Raw genomic sequence first — 15,089 nt, forward strand, 5'->3', positions numbered from 1 at the left:
GGGTGGGGTTGGTCATTCGCTGCCGCTTGGCTCCATTGGCTGCTGACTCGGGACTGCGCGCAATTAAGCGCCGGCCGGGCTGCACATCCCTCTGGCGTCTCCGCGGGGATCCAGGTAGGAGCGTGGGGCAGCGCTGCCCTGCCCCTCGCCCCGCTCCTAGGGGGTCTGCTGGCGGTACCCCCCAGCGCGCAGCCGGAGCCCTGTGCTCTCCGTGTCCCTTTCTCTCGCGCTCTCCGGCCCCGGGGCCCCCCTCGCTCCCTCACACACACTGACTCTCTATGCCTCTCGGCTGAAATTTTATACCTCCCTCCCATGACGTCTGCGGGCCTGCAGAGGGGCGGGGGAGGGACCTGCCAGCCCAGCCTTCGGCTTCAAACCGGGTTTAATGCGTCCCGCAGGCGCGGGGGAAGCAGAGCGCGCGGGAAGGACGCTGCGGGCTCCCCTGCTCTCCGGGCTGTCTGGCGTGGGGCCTGTTCCCCACCCTGCCCTTGCCCCCAGACACAGTCTCCCCTCAGTCCCGCTGGCTCCCCCCCTTCTCCTGCCAGCGCCCACTTCTTCCTCCCCAGCCCCTGATCGCGTCGTTCCCGGTGAGCAGGGGTGTGGCAGCGGAGCAGCGCCACCCTTGGACCTGGCCCTCCCTTCTCATTCCCTTGGGGTGACCCTGGAGGGAGGGAAGCCACCGCCCAAGCCGGACTGGCAGATCCCGAAATGGGACGTTGGCTCATTCCTGGGCCTATAAGAAGAAGTCCCTTGTGCCCGAGGGGCGGGGGGTGGGGTGGTCAGCGCCCCGGGCCCCGCACTGCTTTAATCGTGGTCGGGGCAGCTTCGCGGACAAGCCTGGTACGCGCTCCCGGGGCTGGGTGGGGGTTTCGGGAAGGCCAATGGCGCTCTCTGGTGGCGAGCACATGCCGGCGGCGCGGCTCCTAGGCAGCCCGCTCACCCCCGCCGTTCCCAGACTGGGTTCCTTGCAGCCCTCGCTGGTGGTCCGCAGAGAGCTGGCGGGTGACTTGGTGCTGGCGCCTCCGCCGATTTCCAGCTGCTAAATTGCATTAAAAGAAGCTAAAAATACATGACATACTTTGCTGATGTGCTTTTTTCCATGTGAGCAATTGCTGGAGTTGCTGTAGGGGTGGGATACAACGGGGGAAGGGAAGGGACACGAGGGACGACGGGTGGTGGTGGAGGTGAGGGATGACAGGGCTGGGCAGGTAATGGCAAATGGAAAGGGAGGTGGATCCAGGAGAGGGCAGCAGGGTCTGGGAGAGGGGGAGATAGGAGGAGGATCCAGGCAATGGTGAATGGATGGGGAAGGGGGGCTGTCAGATATGGTTCCTGGCTGTGGGTAGGCTGGATCAAATCTTATGACCTAGATTCAGAAGGCCTGGACAAGTAGAGGTGCTATCTATTCTAAGTGCCTACATGGCCCCTCTCACCATAGTGTCTGAGCACTGCACAGTCTTTCATGTTTTTATTGTGTGAAGGAGGGAAGTATCATTATTGCCATTTTCTGGAAGGGGAACTGAAGCACAGAGAGCCTTTGGGTATGTCTACACTGCAAAATAATCCCCACAGCAGCAAGTCTCAGGGCCCTGGTCAACTGACTTGGGTTTGCCCTCTGGGGCTAAAAATAGCAGGGTGGACATTTCCACTGGAGCTAAAGTCCTGGCTCTGATACCCTCCGCCCTCCTCAGGTTTCAGAGCCCAGGCTCCAGCCCAAGCAGCAATCTCTACACTGCTATTTTTAGCCCCATAGCACCAGCCCCCTCAACCCCAAGTCAGTTGACCTGGGCTCTGAGACTCGCTGCTGCAGGGTTGTTTTTTTTTGGGGGGGGGGGTTGGTTGGTTATGGGGTTGGTTTTTGTTTTTTGTTTTTGTTTGTTTTGCAGTGTAGATATACCCTAAGTGGCTTGTCCAAGATCACACAGGAAGTTTGTGGCACAGCAGGGCATTTACTCAAGTCTCCCAAATCCCAGACTAGCACCCTGCCCACAGGACCATCCTTCCTCTCTATTCTTAGCTCTTCTATAGCACTTTTCATGCCTAGATCTCAAAGTGCTTTACAAAGGAGGTCAGTGTCATTAAAAGTATCAGGGTTTCTGAACACAAGGACAATTGGGGGCCAGGGGGCAGGCTGAGTACCAGCAGCTCTGAGCTGGCAGTCAGGGAGGAGAGTGGTCTAAACAGCTAAATGGGAGTGGAGCAAGAAGACTACAGCTGCCTCAGGAGTAAGGGAAAGAGAAGAGCGTGGCAGAGGAATAGGGTGGAGCTGCCAGTTACGGTCTGTAGCCTGGGCAAGCTGTATTAGCTGGTCGAGGTGAACCCTAGGTTCACTTTGACCAGTGATCATGTGTTAAAATACAACTTGTCCTGGCAACACTAATGGGGGTGCCAAAGAGAAGCACACTGCTGAGCATGCCTGAGACTCGTGTGTTACTGCTGTGACTGGAGAGAGGGGAGCTTGCATCAGGGCTTTTCAGCTACAGGAAGCAGGAGTGGATTTACCATGAAACAAACTGTGTAGTGACATGGGGCCCCCAGTGACAGGGGGGCCCCCGAAATGCAGGACATATCTCATCTGACAACCTGCCTCTGAGTCCCGGACGGCAGCACAGCAGGGCTCAGGCAAGCAGGCTGCTTGCATGCAATGGCTGATGGCCTCATGCCGCACCTGGAAGCAGTCATCTGCATGCCCCTGGCGGAGGAGCTGGGAGGTGTCTCCATGTGCTGCCCCTGCGCTGAGCGCCGACTCTGCAGCTCCCATTGGCCAAGAACTGCAGGCAATGGGAGCTGTAGGGGTGGTGCCTGCAGGCAGGGGTGGTGGCTGCCGGCAGTGGTGCGCGGAGACCCCCTGGCCCTCCCCCACCTAGCAGCCGCTGCCAGAGGGGTGTGTGTGCCTGTTGCTTTGGGAGCCCTGCCGGCCGAGGTAAGTGTGCCCCCTTGCCCCTTCCCACACCCCAACCCCCTGCCCCAGCCCAGAGCCAAACCCAGCACCCAAACTCTCTCCCAAAGCCTGACCCCTGCACCTCCTCCTGCACCCTAATTCCCTGCCGCAGCCCAGAGTCTGCACCCAGCACCCAAACTCCCTCCCAGAGCCCAACCCCCCACAGCCTCTCCTGCATCCCAACTCCCTGCCCCAATCAAGGTGCCTCACTTTATTTTCATTTACTTCTCATTACTTATAATATAGGAGGAGGATGAAGAAAAAAAGAATGAAAACTGGGGGGGAGATAAGAGAGTATGTCCTTTTTCTTGGCTGGGTCCCAAAGGGGGCCCCCCCAAAATGAAGCTGAGCACAGGGCCCCACTAACTTTAAATCTGCCACTGACAGGAAGGTAATTCTTTGTTGGAAAGGTGACATTTTAATTTCTCAGACAAGCCAGAGTAATATGTTGTGATGCAGTTTACAGACCCCACACTAAGGTTAAAGGAGCGGTGGAGCCGTAGTGGGCTAAGAAGGCCCTGCCCCTCAGCAGCTCCTGGAAAGGCTCCCTAGGGAGAACCTGTTTAAAAGAGAGCTCTGGCAGTCAAGGGGGGTGGTGGAAAGAGGACAGACTGCCCGCAAGAAGATAGACAGGCTGTAGGTGCTGAGGCAGAATGATCTGCAGGGGAAGAACCAGCCCTGTAAGACTTGGCTGGGAGCCTGACCATTGTCCACCACCATCTCTCCCTGACTAGGGGGAACAACTAGACTCTGAGAGAGAGCTGGGAAGTCTCCTGCCCCAGCTGAGGCTCTGAATTACTGAGACTGTGCAAGCAGAAGGCTGGGGCCGCACCCCGCATTGAAGGGAAAACAGGTAAGGTAGGATTGGGAAGCAGCCTAGGGGAGGCTGATTTAGAGTGGCAGCCAGAAGGGACTGAGCCACCCCTCACCTCTCCCTCCTTGGGCCCTAGGCTGGGACCTGGTGGAGAGGGAAGGCCCAGTTCCCCCTACCCTTCTCTCCTCGCCCAGCTGCTTGAGAGAACTCAGAGGACTCCGGGTAGCAAACTGTGACTTGGCAACTGGACCTCCCAAAAGAGTCGTTCCAAGACACAGAGACTGTTTGGCTGTGGCCTCACCACTAGGCTTGCTGGCCCCCAAGCGAAGCTAGATACTAAGTGGTGGAGAATGTGGACCACCTAGAAAAGAAGGAGACTGAGCTAAAGATGGATTGGACAAGCTGTTTAAATGGATTGTGGACCAACAGCAACAGGAGCAGCAGACACAATTGCTCCACAGCTAGCTGCCCAGCAACAGCAGCAAGCCTCATAACAGCAGCAACAACTTATCAAGGAATTAGCAGCCGAGCAAAGAGATCAGCAGCAACAACTGGTACAGCAGATGGCCATGCTGTTTCACCCCCAAAGTATGCTGGAGAGTATGGCAGTGGGCAGCTTCAGCCTGGGGTATACCCTAAGTCCTCCACTGAAGCTAAAATAATGGGGCTGGAGGACAACTCAGAGGCATTCCTGGTAACTTCTGAAAGGGTTGTAACGGTGGCTTGCTGGCTGCAAAGGCTACTCTGCTAGCATCCTACTTGACAGGAGCAGCCCAGCCAGAGTACAGGGGTCTCAATGCGATGGCTGAACAAGATTACCCTCGACTTAAGGCAGCCATCCTATGTATGCTGCTGAGACATACAGCCAGTGATTTCAACAAGAAAGGTTCATACATATGGCACAACCACAGGTGGTGCTCTAGAGCCTGTAAGAATATTGTTGACGGTGGCTCAAGCCTGACAAAAATATGGGAGCCCAAGCAGTTGAAAGAATTGGCCTAGAATAGTTCACACACAATCTCCTGGATGGAGGAAGGGAGTGGGTGATGTGCCACTGTCCCAAAACCTTCTCTGAGGCTCTAACCTTGGCTGAGAATTACCAGTTCCCCACAAGGCCCATGGCAGAGACCCCCTCAGGCTTGTCTCTCAACCAACAAAGGTGATGGAAGGGAGAATGAAAAAGTGTGCGGGGATGCCAAAGGACAGGGCTACCTGGACCCAGCAAGGATAGAGGAGCAGATCCAGAGTGGCAGGTGGGGAGATGCCTCCACCAGGACCAGAGCTTAAGAAGTGCTGAAGATCTGTGGGGCAGCCCCTTTCGGAAGCTGCAGGAAACCAGACAGGGGCCCCCTCGGCAACAAGGACTTGTTTTGCATGCGGGAACCGGGACGGTTCCGCCGTGACTGCCTGTACATCGACTGCCTCTACAGCCAAATAGGAGTGGCTGAATCCAGAGCCAATAAGACGGGGCCAATGAAACTATTAGTGCCGATATGAGTCAAAGGCATGGAGGTGCAAGGATTGATATACTCAGGGTGCTGCCACGCTCTGGTGAAGGCAAGTCTGTCAGGGCCTGAAACAGTTCCCATGGGCACCATTTCTTTGCAACTCATCCATGTGGCTGTGTGCCCTTACCTCAGGAAGAAGGTACAGCTGAGGGTGTGGAACCATGATGAGGAGATCCGTGTGGGGGTAGCCATGAACATCACGTATCCGGTGATAACTGGACAAGATTGGAGGTTTTTTAGAGACTTGATGAAGTCCAAGAATGGGGAGCTCCTGCAAGGGACCAACAGTGTCACCAGAGATGGTGGAGCTGCAAGCTTTAGCAGGCAAAAGCAAGCAGATAGATCTGGAAAAAGGAACATCAGCCTCTGTGAATAATGCCTCTACTGGGGAGGATGGACTTTCCCCAGGGAGCACAAACAACAGGAGAAATTAAGTAAGCCAGCAGTGCCCAACATATTTTCAGACAATGTGGAAGAACAGAGAAACAACATTGGGATGAGCCTATGAACAGCTCACCCAGATCAATGGTGAGGTGGTGGAACCTCGATTCCTAAATGGCCACATTTCAAGCTAGAAGGAAAGAAAATATAGAGAGCAAAGAAGGACCACCAGGCTGGGGAGGCTGAAATGCAACTGTTTGTCCCAAAGAAATATAGCAGGGAAATACGGTGCTCAGCATGCGCTGTGCCCTGTGGGGGACACCTTGGTCAGGAGAAAACACTTGACAAACTGACATTATTATTGGCCAGGCATCCACAAAGAGGTACAAAAGTATGGCACCTCCTGCCCAGGATGCCAGTGGGCAAGTCAAGGTAAGGTATCTCAGGCCCTGCTGATACTCCTTCCTGTGGTAGGGATCTCATTTGAGAGGATCGGCATGGACCAGGTGGGCCCCTTGGAAAGGAATGCAACTCTATCTCAGCACATACTAGTCATATTAAACTATGCCATGCAGTACCCCGAAGCAATTCTGCTCCACAAAGGCAGTGGCCCTTGCCTCACAGCTCATGAAAGTGTTTGTCTGGATGGGGATCCCTCAGGAAATAATCACAGATCAGGACACCAGCTTTACGTCCCAATTTATGAGAGAACTGTGTAGCTTGCTGAAGATAAAAGCCTTATGAATGTTGGTATACCACCTCCAATCTGGCAGGCTAATAGTGAGATTTAACAAGACCTTGGAAAGTATGCTGCAGAAGTTCGTAGCCTTGGAACCTTACCACTGGGACCAATTACTTCAGCCGCTCCTGTGCGCCATCCATAAAGTCCCTCAGGCATTGATGGGGTATGGGTTAGGGTTAGGGTTACATAGCGAGTGGCAAAGCCCTAAGGATGTGTCATAAATATAAAGGGAAGGGTAACCACCTTTCTGTATATAGTGCTATAAAATCCCTCCTGGCCAGAGGCAAAATCGTTTCACCTGTAAAGGGTTAAGAAGCTAAGGTAACCCCGCTGGCACCTGACCCAAAATGGCCAATGAGGGGACAAGATTCTTTCAAATCTGTAGGGGGGGGGGACAAAGGGTTTGTCTGTCTGTGTGATGCTTTTGCCGGGAACAGATCAGGAATGGAGCCTTACAACTCCTGTTAAGTTAGTAAGTAATCTAGCTAGAAAATGTGTTAGATTTTATTTTGTTTAATGGCTTGTAAAATCAACTGTGCTGGAGGGAATGTATATTCCTGTTTTTGTGTCTTTTTGTAAACTTAAGGTTTTGCCTAGAGGGTTCTCTATGTTTTGAATCTGATTACCCTGTAAGATATTTACCATCCTGATTTTACAGAGGTGATTCTTTTACTTTTCTTTAATTAAAATTCTTCTTTTAAGAACCTGATTGATTTTTCATCGTTCTTAAGATCCAAAGGTTTGGGTCTGTGTTCACCTGTACCAATTGGTAAGGATTCTTATCAAGCCTTCCCCAGGAAAGGGGGTGTAGGGCTTGGGGGGATATTTTTTGGGGGGGAAAGACATCTCCAAGTGGTCTCTTTCCCTATTCTTTGTTTTAAACGCTTGGTAGTGGCAGCATACTGTTCAAGGACAAGGCAAAGTTTGTACCTTGGGGAAGTTTTTAACCTAAGCTGGTAAGAATAAGCTTTGGGGGTCTTTCATGCAGGTCCCCACATCTGTACCCTAGAGTTCAGAGTGGGGAAGGAACCTTGACAGGACAGGTCAACCAGATTTTGCATAGACTTCCAGAAGGTAAAAGCATTGTTCAGATTTGACACCTACCCAATGCTGAGGGTTGACAAATTGTTAGAGAGGTTAGGGAACACCAGGTATATTGCTACCCTTGACCAAACCAGGGATTACTGGCAGATCCCCTGACCCTGGAGTTCTGGCTGCAAGAAGGGAGATAGGCTGTAGCCACTGAGGCAGAGCAAGCTACAGGAGAAGGATCAGGACTGTGAGTAAGACCCAGGCAGGAGGCTGGAGGTCTGATCCCCAACCTCCTTGGTGCTTTAAAAGGGCCAATTTCACAAAGCTGAAAAAAAATAGTCAAATCAATGGGGAAAAGATTTTAAACAGAAAAATTTGAATGATAATTAAGAATTGTTTAAGAATATTTTATTGCATGCTCCAAAAGCCACAATTCCACAGTCAAAAAAGAAGGCTACACTGATTAAAATACCAGCCTGACTTAGGGGGGAAGCAAAAGAATATATATATAATATATAAACAAATAGAAGAAAAGGGAATTTGATAATGATCGATATAAATTAGAAGCTGGAAATTGTAGACAACTGATAAGGAAGCAAAAGAACACAAGGTGAAAACAATGGCTAGCACAAGGACAATAAGGAGTCTTTAAAAGTATATTAGGAACAAAAGGAATCCTAACAATGGCATTGGTCCATTACTAGATGGAAATGGTAGAATTGTTAATAATAATACAGAAAAGGCAGAAATAGTAAATAAATATTAAATAAAATTAAATAAATATTTCTGTTCTGTATTTGCAAAATAGCCAGATGATGTGTTCATATTCATATCATAGAAATGTAGGACTGGAAGGGACCTCAACAGGTCATCTAGTCCAGTCCTCTGCACTGAGACAGGACTAAATTATCTAGACCAGGGATCTCAAACTCAAATCACCATGAGGCCACATGAGGACTAGTACATTGGCCCAAAGGTCACATCATTGAAATCTTTTCATACAACGATACAAAAGTATAGTCAAAAATGAAAAAAATGAAGTATGCTATTAAAAGTCAATGTATTAACTTTTTAAAAACTGTAATGCGAAGAGGGCTTTTAATAAAATATAAACACCTATAACTATTCCTTATGTGGTCAGTAACACTGATGATGATCTACACTAACAGTCTATCAACATAGCTGTAATGGCAGGAACTTTTTAAAGTAACTATTCATACAAAATACGTTGCCACTTTTAACAAACATTCTTTCCAACTACTCACAGCAAAGAATCATACATGCAGAACTTCATACCTCAGACTGCTCGTCTAGTTCATGAGGCCCCGCCTCTTCCCACCGCTTTCCCACCCCCATTCTAACCTCTTCCCCAAAGTCCCCGCCCCAACTCCGCCCCCTCCCTGCTCCTATTCCAACCCCTTTCTGAAATCCCCGCCCCAGCCCTGCCTCTTCTCTGCCTCCTCCCCTGAGCACACCACCTCCCCGCTCCTCCCCCCTCCCTCCTGGAAAGTCCTAAGCGCCGCCAAACAGCTGTTCGGTGGCGGGAAGCATTGGGAGGTAGGTGGAGGAGCAGGACGTGGCGTGCTCGGGGGAGTGGAGGGGAACTTGGCTGCCAGTGGAGTTGGCACCTATGGCGGGCCGCAGGAAATAACTCCGTGAGCCGCATGCAGCCTGCGGGCCACGTGATTGTGACCCCTGATTTAGACCAACTCTGACAGGTGTTTGTCTATCCTGTTTTTAAAAACCCCAGTGACAGAGATTCCAAAGCCTCCCTAGGTAATTTGTTCCAGTTCTTAACTGCGCATACAGTTAGGAAGTTTTTCCTAATGTCCAACCTACATCTCCCTTGCTGGAATTTAAACCCATTACTTCTTGTCCTAGCCTCAGTGATTAAGGAATTTATCACCTTCCTCTTTATAACAACCTTTTACGTACTTGAAGACTGTTATCACGTCTCCCCTCAGACTTCTCTTCTCCAGACTAAACAAACCCAATTTTTTCAATCTTTCCTCGTAGCCAGGGGTGAAAGTAAAATTGAGCTCTTACCAGTACAGGGCCAGCTCTGGCCCCCCCAGAAGGGGTGGAGCCTTGGGCAGAAGGGGCAGGGCTGGGGTCAGCATCCCCCAGCCAGTCCATCTGTGCTGCCTGGCCCATGCCGCCTGGGGCTCCAGCAGTGATTTAAAGGGTATACTTTTTGACATACTTACCTTTTAAATTGCGGCCCTGGGGCAGCGGCCCTGCTGGGTCATTGCTGCCCCTTTTGCGCCCCCCCATCAGCGGCCCTGCTGGTACAGACCCATACCGCCTTACTTTCACCCCTGCTTGTAGGTCATGTTTTCTAGACCTTTAATCATTTTTGTTGCTCTCCTCTGAACTTTCTCCAATTTATCCACATCTTTCCTGAAGTGTGGTGCCCAGAATTAAACACAGTACTCAAGTACTCAGTGCTGAGGAGAGTGGAATTATTACTTCTCATGTCTTGCTTACAACACTCCTGCTAATACATCCCAGAATAAAGTTCGCTGTTTCTGCAACTATATGACATTGTTGACTCATATTTAGTTTGTGATCTTCTATAACTCTAGATGCTTTTCTGCAGTACTCCTTCCCTGGCAGTCATTTCCCATTTTGTATGTGTGCAATTGATTATTCCTTCCTAAGTGTAGTACTTTGAACTTGTCCTTATTGAATGTCATCATATTTATTTCAGACCATTTCCCCAGTTTGTCAAGATCATTTTGAATTCTAATGCTGTCCTCCAAAGTGCTTGGAATTCTTCCCAGCTTAGTATCATCCACAAACTTTATCATATCATGCAGTGATGACGACATACTTACCTTTTCAACAGTTGTTCAGGAGGATGTTAAACAGCATCTACGAAAGTTAGACATTTTAAAATCAGTAGGTCTTGATAACTTGCACCTGAGAGTTTTAACAGCTGGCTAAGGAGCTCTCTGGTCTGTTAATGTTGGTTTTCAATAAGTCTTTGTACACTGGGGAAGTTCTAGAGGACAGCAAGAAAGTCAATGTTGTGCCAGTATTTAAAAAGGGTAAATGGGATGACCCAGTTAGTTGTAGACCTGTCAGCCTACCATCGATCCCAGATAAAACAATCAAATGGCTGATACAGGACTTAATTGATAAAGAATTAAAGGAAGGTAATATCATTAATGCCAATCATCATGGGTTTATGGAAAATAGTTCTTATCAAAATAAACTGATATCTTTTTTTGATGAGATTACAAGTTTGGTTGATAAAGGTAATAGTGTTGATGTAATTCTTAGTCTTCTGTAAAGCATTTGACTTAGTACTGCTTGAGAATTTGGTGTAGAAACAAGAACAATACAAAATTAACATGGCATACAATAAATGAATTGAAATCAGGCTAATTCAGATGTGAAATTAGGTACGGATTTTTAAAAGTGAGGGTAATTAACTATTCCAACATCTTACCAATAATTAGGGTTAGAGCTGAGTGAATAATGCATTTTTCAGTTTGAGAGCCGAACCAAAAAATCCCAAAACACATTTTAGTTCAGTTTGAATGGAAACAATTTTTTAAAATTTTGCATAAAAAAGAAACATTCTAAAAATTTCATTTAAAAAATCAACTGAAATGTTTTTAGTCAACTTGAAATAAATTTTTCTTTTGTTTTTCAATTTGTTTTGACCATTTTGGATGTCTCGCCCTTTTTTATGTGTAGGTGTGTTGTGGGTTTTTTTATTAGCTGTATTTGAAATCAAAACATTGTTTCAAATCAAAAAGTCAAAACAAAAGAGTTTTTTGACTCTGGAATTTTTTTTCAACCAAAACCATTTGTCAAATTGGACCCAAATTCAAAGATTAGTTTTGGGCCCCTCAAAATGCATCTTTTGACAAAAGTCAGTTTGATAAAAAAAATGTTGCCCAGCTTTAGTTATGACAATTTCTCTATTAGTAGCAATCTTTAAATCAAGACGTAAGCTTTTCTAAATGCTGAATCAGGCATTAATTCAAGGAAGTTGCATGGCATGTATAATACAGGAGGTCAGACTAGATGATGACAGTGCTCCCTTTCTGACTTTATAGTCTATGAATCTATGATTCCTTACACATACATAACTATTTTGCTTCTCAAATGAAAAGCACGGAAGCAGAAAATATCACTTTTTTCACAAGAGGCTTAGCTGCCAGGTTTGGAGCCACTCCTTTGGTGACATTTGTCACAGGAGCGAGTTCTCGTTAGGGGGCTGCAGTGCAGAGATGCCTCCCTGGAAGAAAATTGTAATTTTTCTCTCCTCCCTATCCCTCTTCTGATCTTCCTGCTGCGAAACACACTGCAGAAGCCAGTGCCACCCACTATCTCCTCTTCCTCTACTACCCTAGCTCCTCAATCCTGCCAGCCAGGGATCAGAGGAAGGCAGCGGGAACCAGTGACAGAAGAAGCAGCTGGATGCCCATCCTCCCCATAATCTACAGAGGAATCCAGCTGCCCCAAGCATCCACCACTGGTACCCCACCACCCTTCCACCCCGCTGCCCCAGGCACATTCCAGAACCCACCCAACATCCCATCTCCAGAGAAAGGAGAGGAGGCCACTGAATGGGGAGTCTGAGGCAGCTGGGTTGCCTGGAGTGGGTGCTGTGTGGGTTGGCGCTGGATCCTCTGGAGGGTGGGACATGCCTGGGGCAGATGGGGAAGGCTGGGCCCAGCGTAAGGCCACTCGCTTTGTGTCTCCATTGCCATCTCTTCTGGTCCTGATCGCTCCTTTTAGGCTGCAATCCAACCAGTGAAGAAGCATGGAGGACACCTGGTTCAGCAAGCACCAGAGTGGTCCCTGATGGCTGGAGGAGCAACTGCTGGAAAGTCACAGCTCATCTGTGTCAGAATCCAGCTGTGAGGAAGTGTGGCAGGGCTACTAAGTGTGAGTTTCACCAGAAATACTTAGCACTTGGCAGCCCTGACTGCAGAATCCAAGTCAGTGGTTGATGTAGTACAAGTCAAGGATATGCTTAAGGAGATCAAAGCAGGCAACGCGGTGGGTACATTATATTTCACTGTTGCATTTGAAGCCTCTGACCTTTCAAGCATGTGGCCCTCTGCCTTTCTGGATATATTGCTTTTGATGGAAATATTATTCTCATTGTTCTGTACCACTGCAATGGTAGAATGTGGGTTTTCCACGATTAATTTAATTAAAGCAAGTGCACGCATATATATGCAGTAAAGTATGATCTGGGAGAAGAAGCAGGTATGAATGTTTGACTGTAGTTAATTTCCAGACCCATCAGGCCTGAAGGAGGACCAGGAACAAAATATAGTAATAGGCCCAATCATAGGGAGTTTTCAACTGCAGCAGTAGTGGAGGACTAGACTAGTGCTGTTCTGTATAATCAGATCTGATTCTCAAACCAGATGGATATTACCATTAATGTTATTTTATGTATGAGAATTTTTACTTGTACTTGAAATAAAATATTACATAGTTCTGACTAACTGTATCAGATGGGTGGGGCAATGACATTTTAATTTTTATTAAAGTGAAGATGAAACTAAACAAATAAGATAAAGTGAGAGTCAGACACACTAAAAAGAAAAGAATGGTACAGAGAAATCCTGGCACAATGACCAAAACTGAAAAAGTAGAATATATAATAATTCCTTTAAAAGTAACAGCCGTGTTAGTCTGTATCTGGGGAAGTGAGCTGTAGCTCACGAAAGCTCATGCTCTAATAAATTGGTTAGTCTCTAAGGTGCCACAAGTCCTCCTTTTCTTTTTGCGAATTCCTTTAAACAATCACACCAGCAACAATTGTTCATTGTCATTTAATTTAGAAAGAGACCACAGCCCCAAATAGGGGACAACCATGTTTTTATGAAGAAACAGTGAAGTTTTAGCTACATATGAACAACGAATCAGAATTTTTCCCCTCAGCCTGCCTATGTGTAATTTGTGAAAGGAGAGGTGAAGGGGAGAGAACAGTACGGTGCTTAAAGTAATTGAGATCCATTTGAGCGCCCTTTCTCTCTCACTACCTGAAATGACAATTGTTGACTGTTTGGTCATTATGAGGACACATGGAGATTGTAGGATGATAACCCTCTGCACACAGGCCCATAGATATCCATGGAAACTGTTTGATGTGTGAGCATAAAGGGAGAAAGAACTGAGACAGTGCAACATGCAGACTTTATTACTTCTTCCACATATACTGGCCTCTCTCATCAAGCACTTCTTGAAAGTAAAGTTCTCTCAGTTCCTAGACATGGCCCTATACACAAGGATACTATAATGCTCTCTACTGGGAAGCTACTTATAACATCCCTTTAGTTACATATATTGAAGATAGCAAAATTAAACATGAATACCATATCTGCTTCCACGATTAACTTTCCGTTATACCCACAGAAAGTCTGTATCCTCATGTATATGACTTAACACCAACACTTTCTTTTTCAGTAGACCAACTCTTAATTTGCTTAGCTACTAAGGTATTTTCCTCTGGGTTTGTGATGGCTGTTCTTTCAAGCTTTCGTATTGCACAAAGTCTTGCGTATACCTTGCATGCGAATTGATGTTGGAGGAATTTCAAGTCTTGTGAGGCCAGGATACTGTCTTGCACTTGGTTCTTCTAGTAGTGTGGTGTCTTGAGAGTCTGGTCTGGATATTGGTCACTTGTCAGCCTGTGTTCTTTCTGTGCTCTGCTGATTAAGTCTCAGTGGAGTGCATATTTGATCAGGAGCTTCTGTTCTCTCTGTCTCATAACACAGGAAAAAGGGGACAGGCAATGAAATTAAATGGTGGGAAATTCAAAACCGATAAAAATAAATAATCTGTTAAACAATGTGTAGTTAAACTGGCATGCATTGTCTCAAGAACTTAACAAGATTCAAAAGGGACTGGATTTTTGTATGGATAGCAAGAATATTTAGAGTTATAATTAATGACAAAATTTGGGAATGAATATTAAAACTTGTGCTTCAGGGCTTAAGTGAATCTCTAACTCAGTGGTTCTCAAACTTTTTTTTTCATGGACCACTTGAAAATTCCTGAGGGTCTCGGTGGACCACTTAATGATCTTTCCAAATGTTGTTTGTACTGTTAGCTAACTATTGTAAAGTGCTTTGGATAAAAGTGCTATATAAAAAAACCTTAATAATAATTAACATTTTTTTGTTCTACAAATAAAAGCACACAACTCATATTTTAATATGAGTAGTCTTACTTTGTAATGCGATGGATGTGCCCTCTCACCCCCGCCGTGGCAGCCCCCAAGCTGGGGCTGGGAAGGAGGGGGGGGTCTCTCCCTCTCTCCCACACCACAACAGCCCCCAAGCTGGGGCTGGGAAGGAGGGGGGTCTCTCCCCCGCCACAGCAGCCACAGAGCTGAGCCTGGGAAGGAGGGCTGTCTCTCCCCAGGAGCTGCAGCCCTGGAGCTGGGGAAAGTCTCCTTTTTCTCTGGCTGCCACAGCCCTGCACATCCCAAATTCCCCCCACCCCCTCTTCTTACCCCACCTACCCCCTCCCACCTACCCCCTATTGCCCCCAAGGCCACCACCTCACCTTACCTGTGCGTCTTCTCCAGGGTCCAGGCCAACCATCTAATTAGTGGAGCCATGCCTGTGTGGCTACACTAATTAGGTGGGTGGCCTTTCATTCTCTCGTGTGCGTCCACCCAGGCACGCACCT

Source organism: Lepidochelys olivacea (assembly GCF_965140295.1).
Source record: "Lepidochelys olivacea isolate rLepOli2 genome assembly, chromosome: 6".
NCBI classification, from domain to species: Eukaryota; Metazoa; Chordata; order Testudines; family Cheloniidae; genus Lepidochelys; species Lepidochelys olivacea.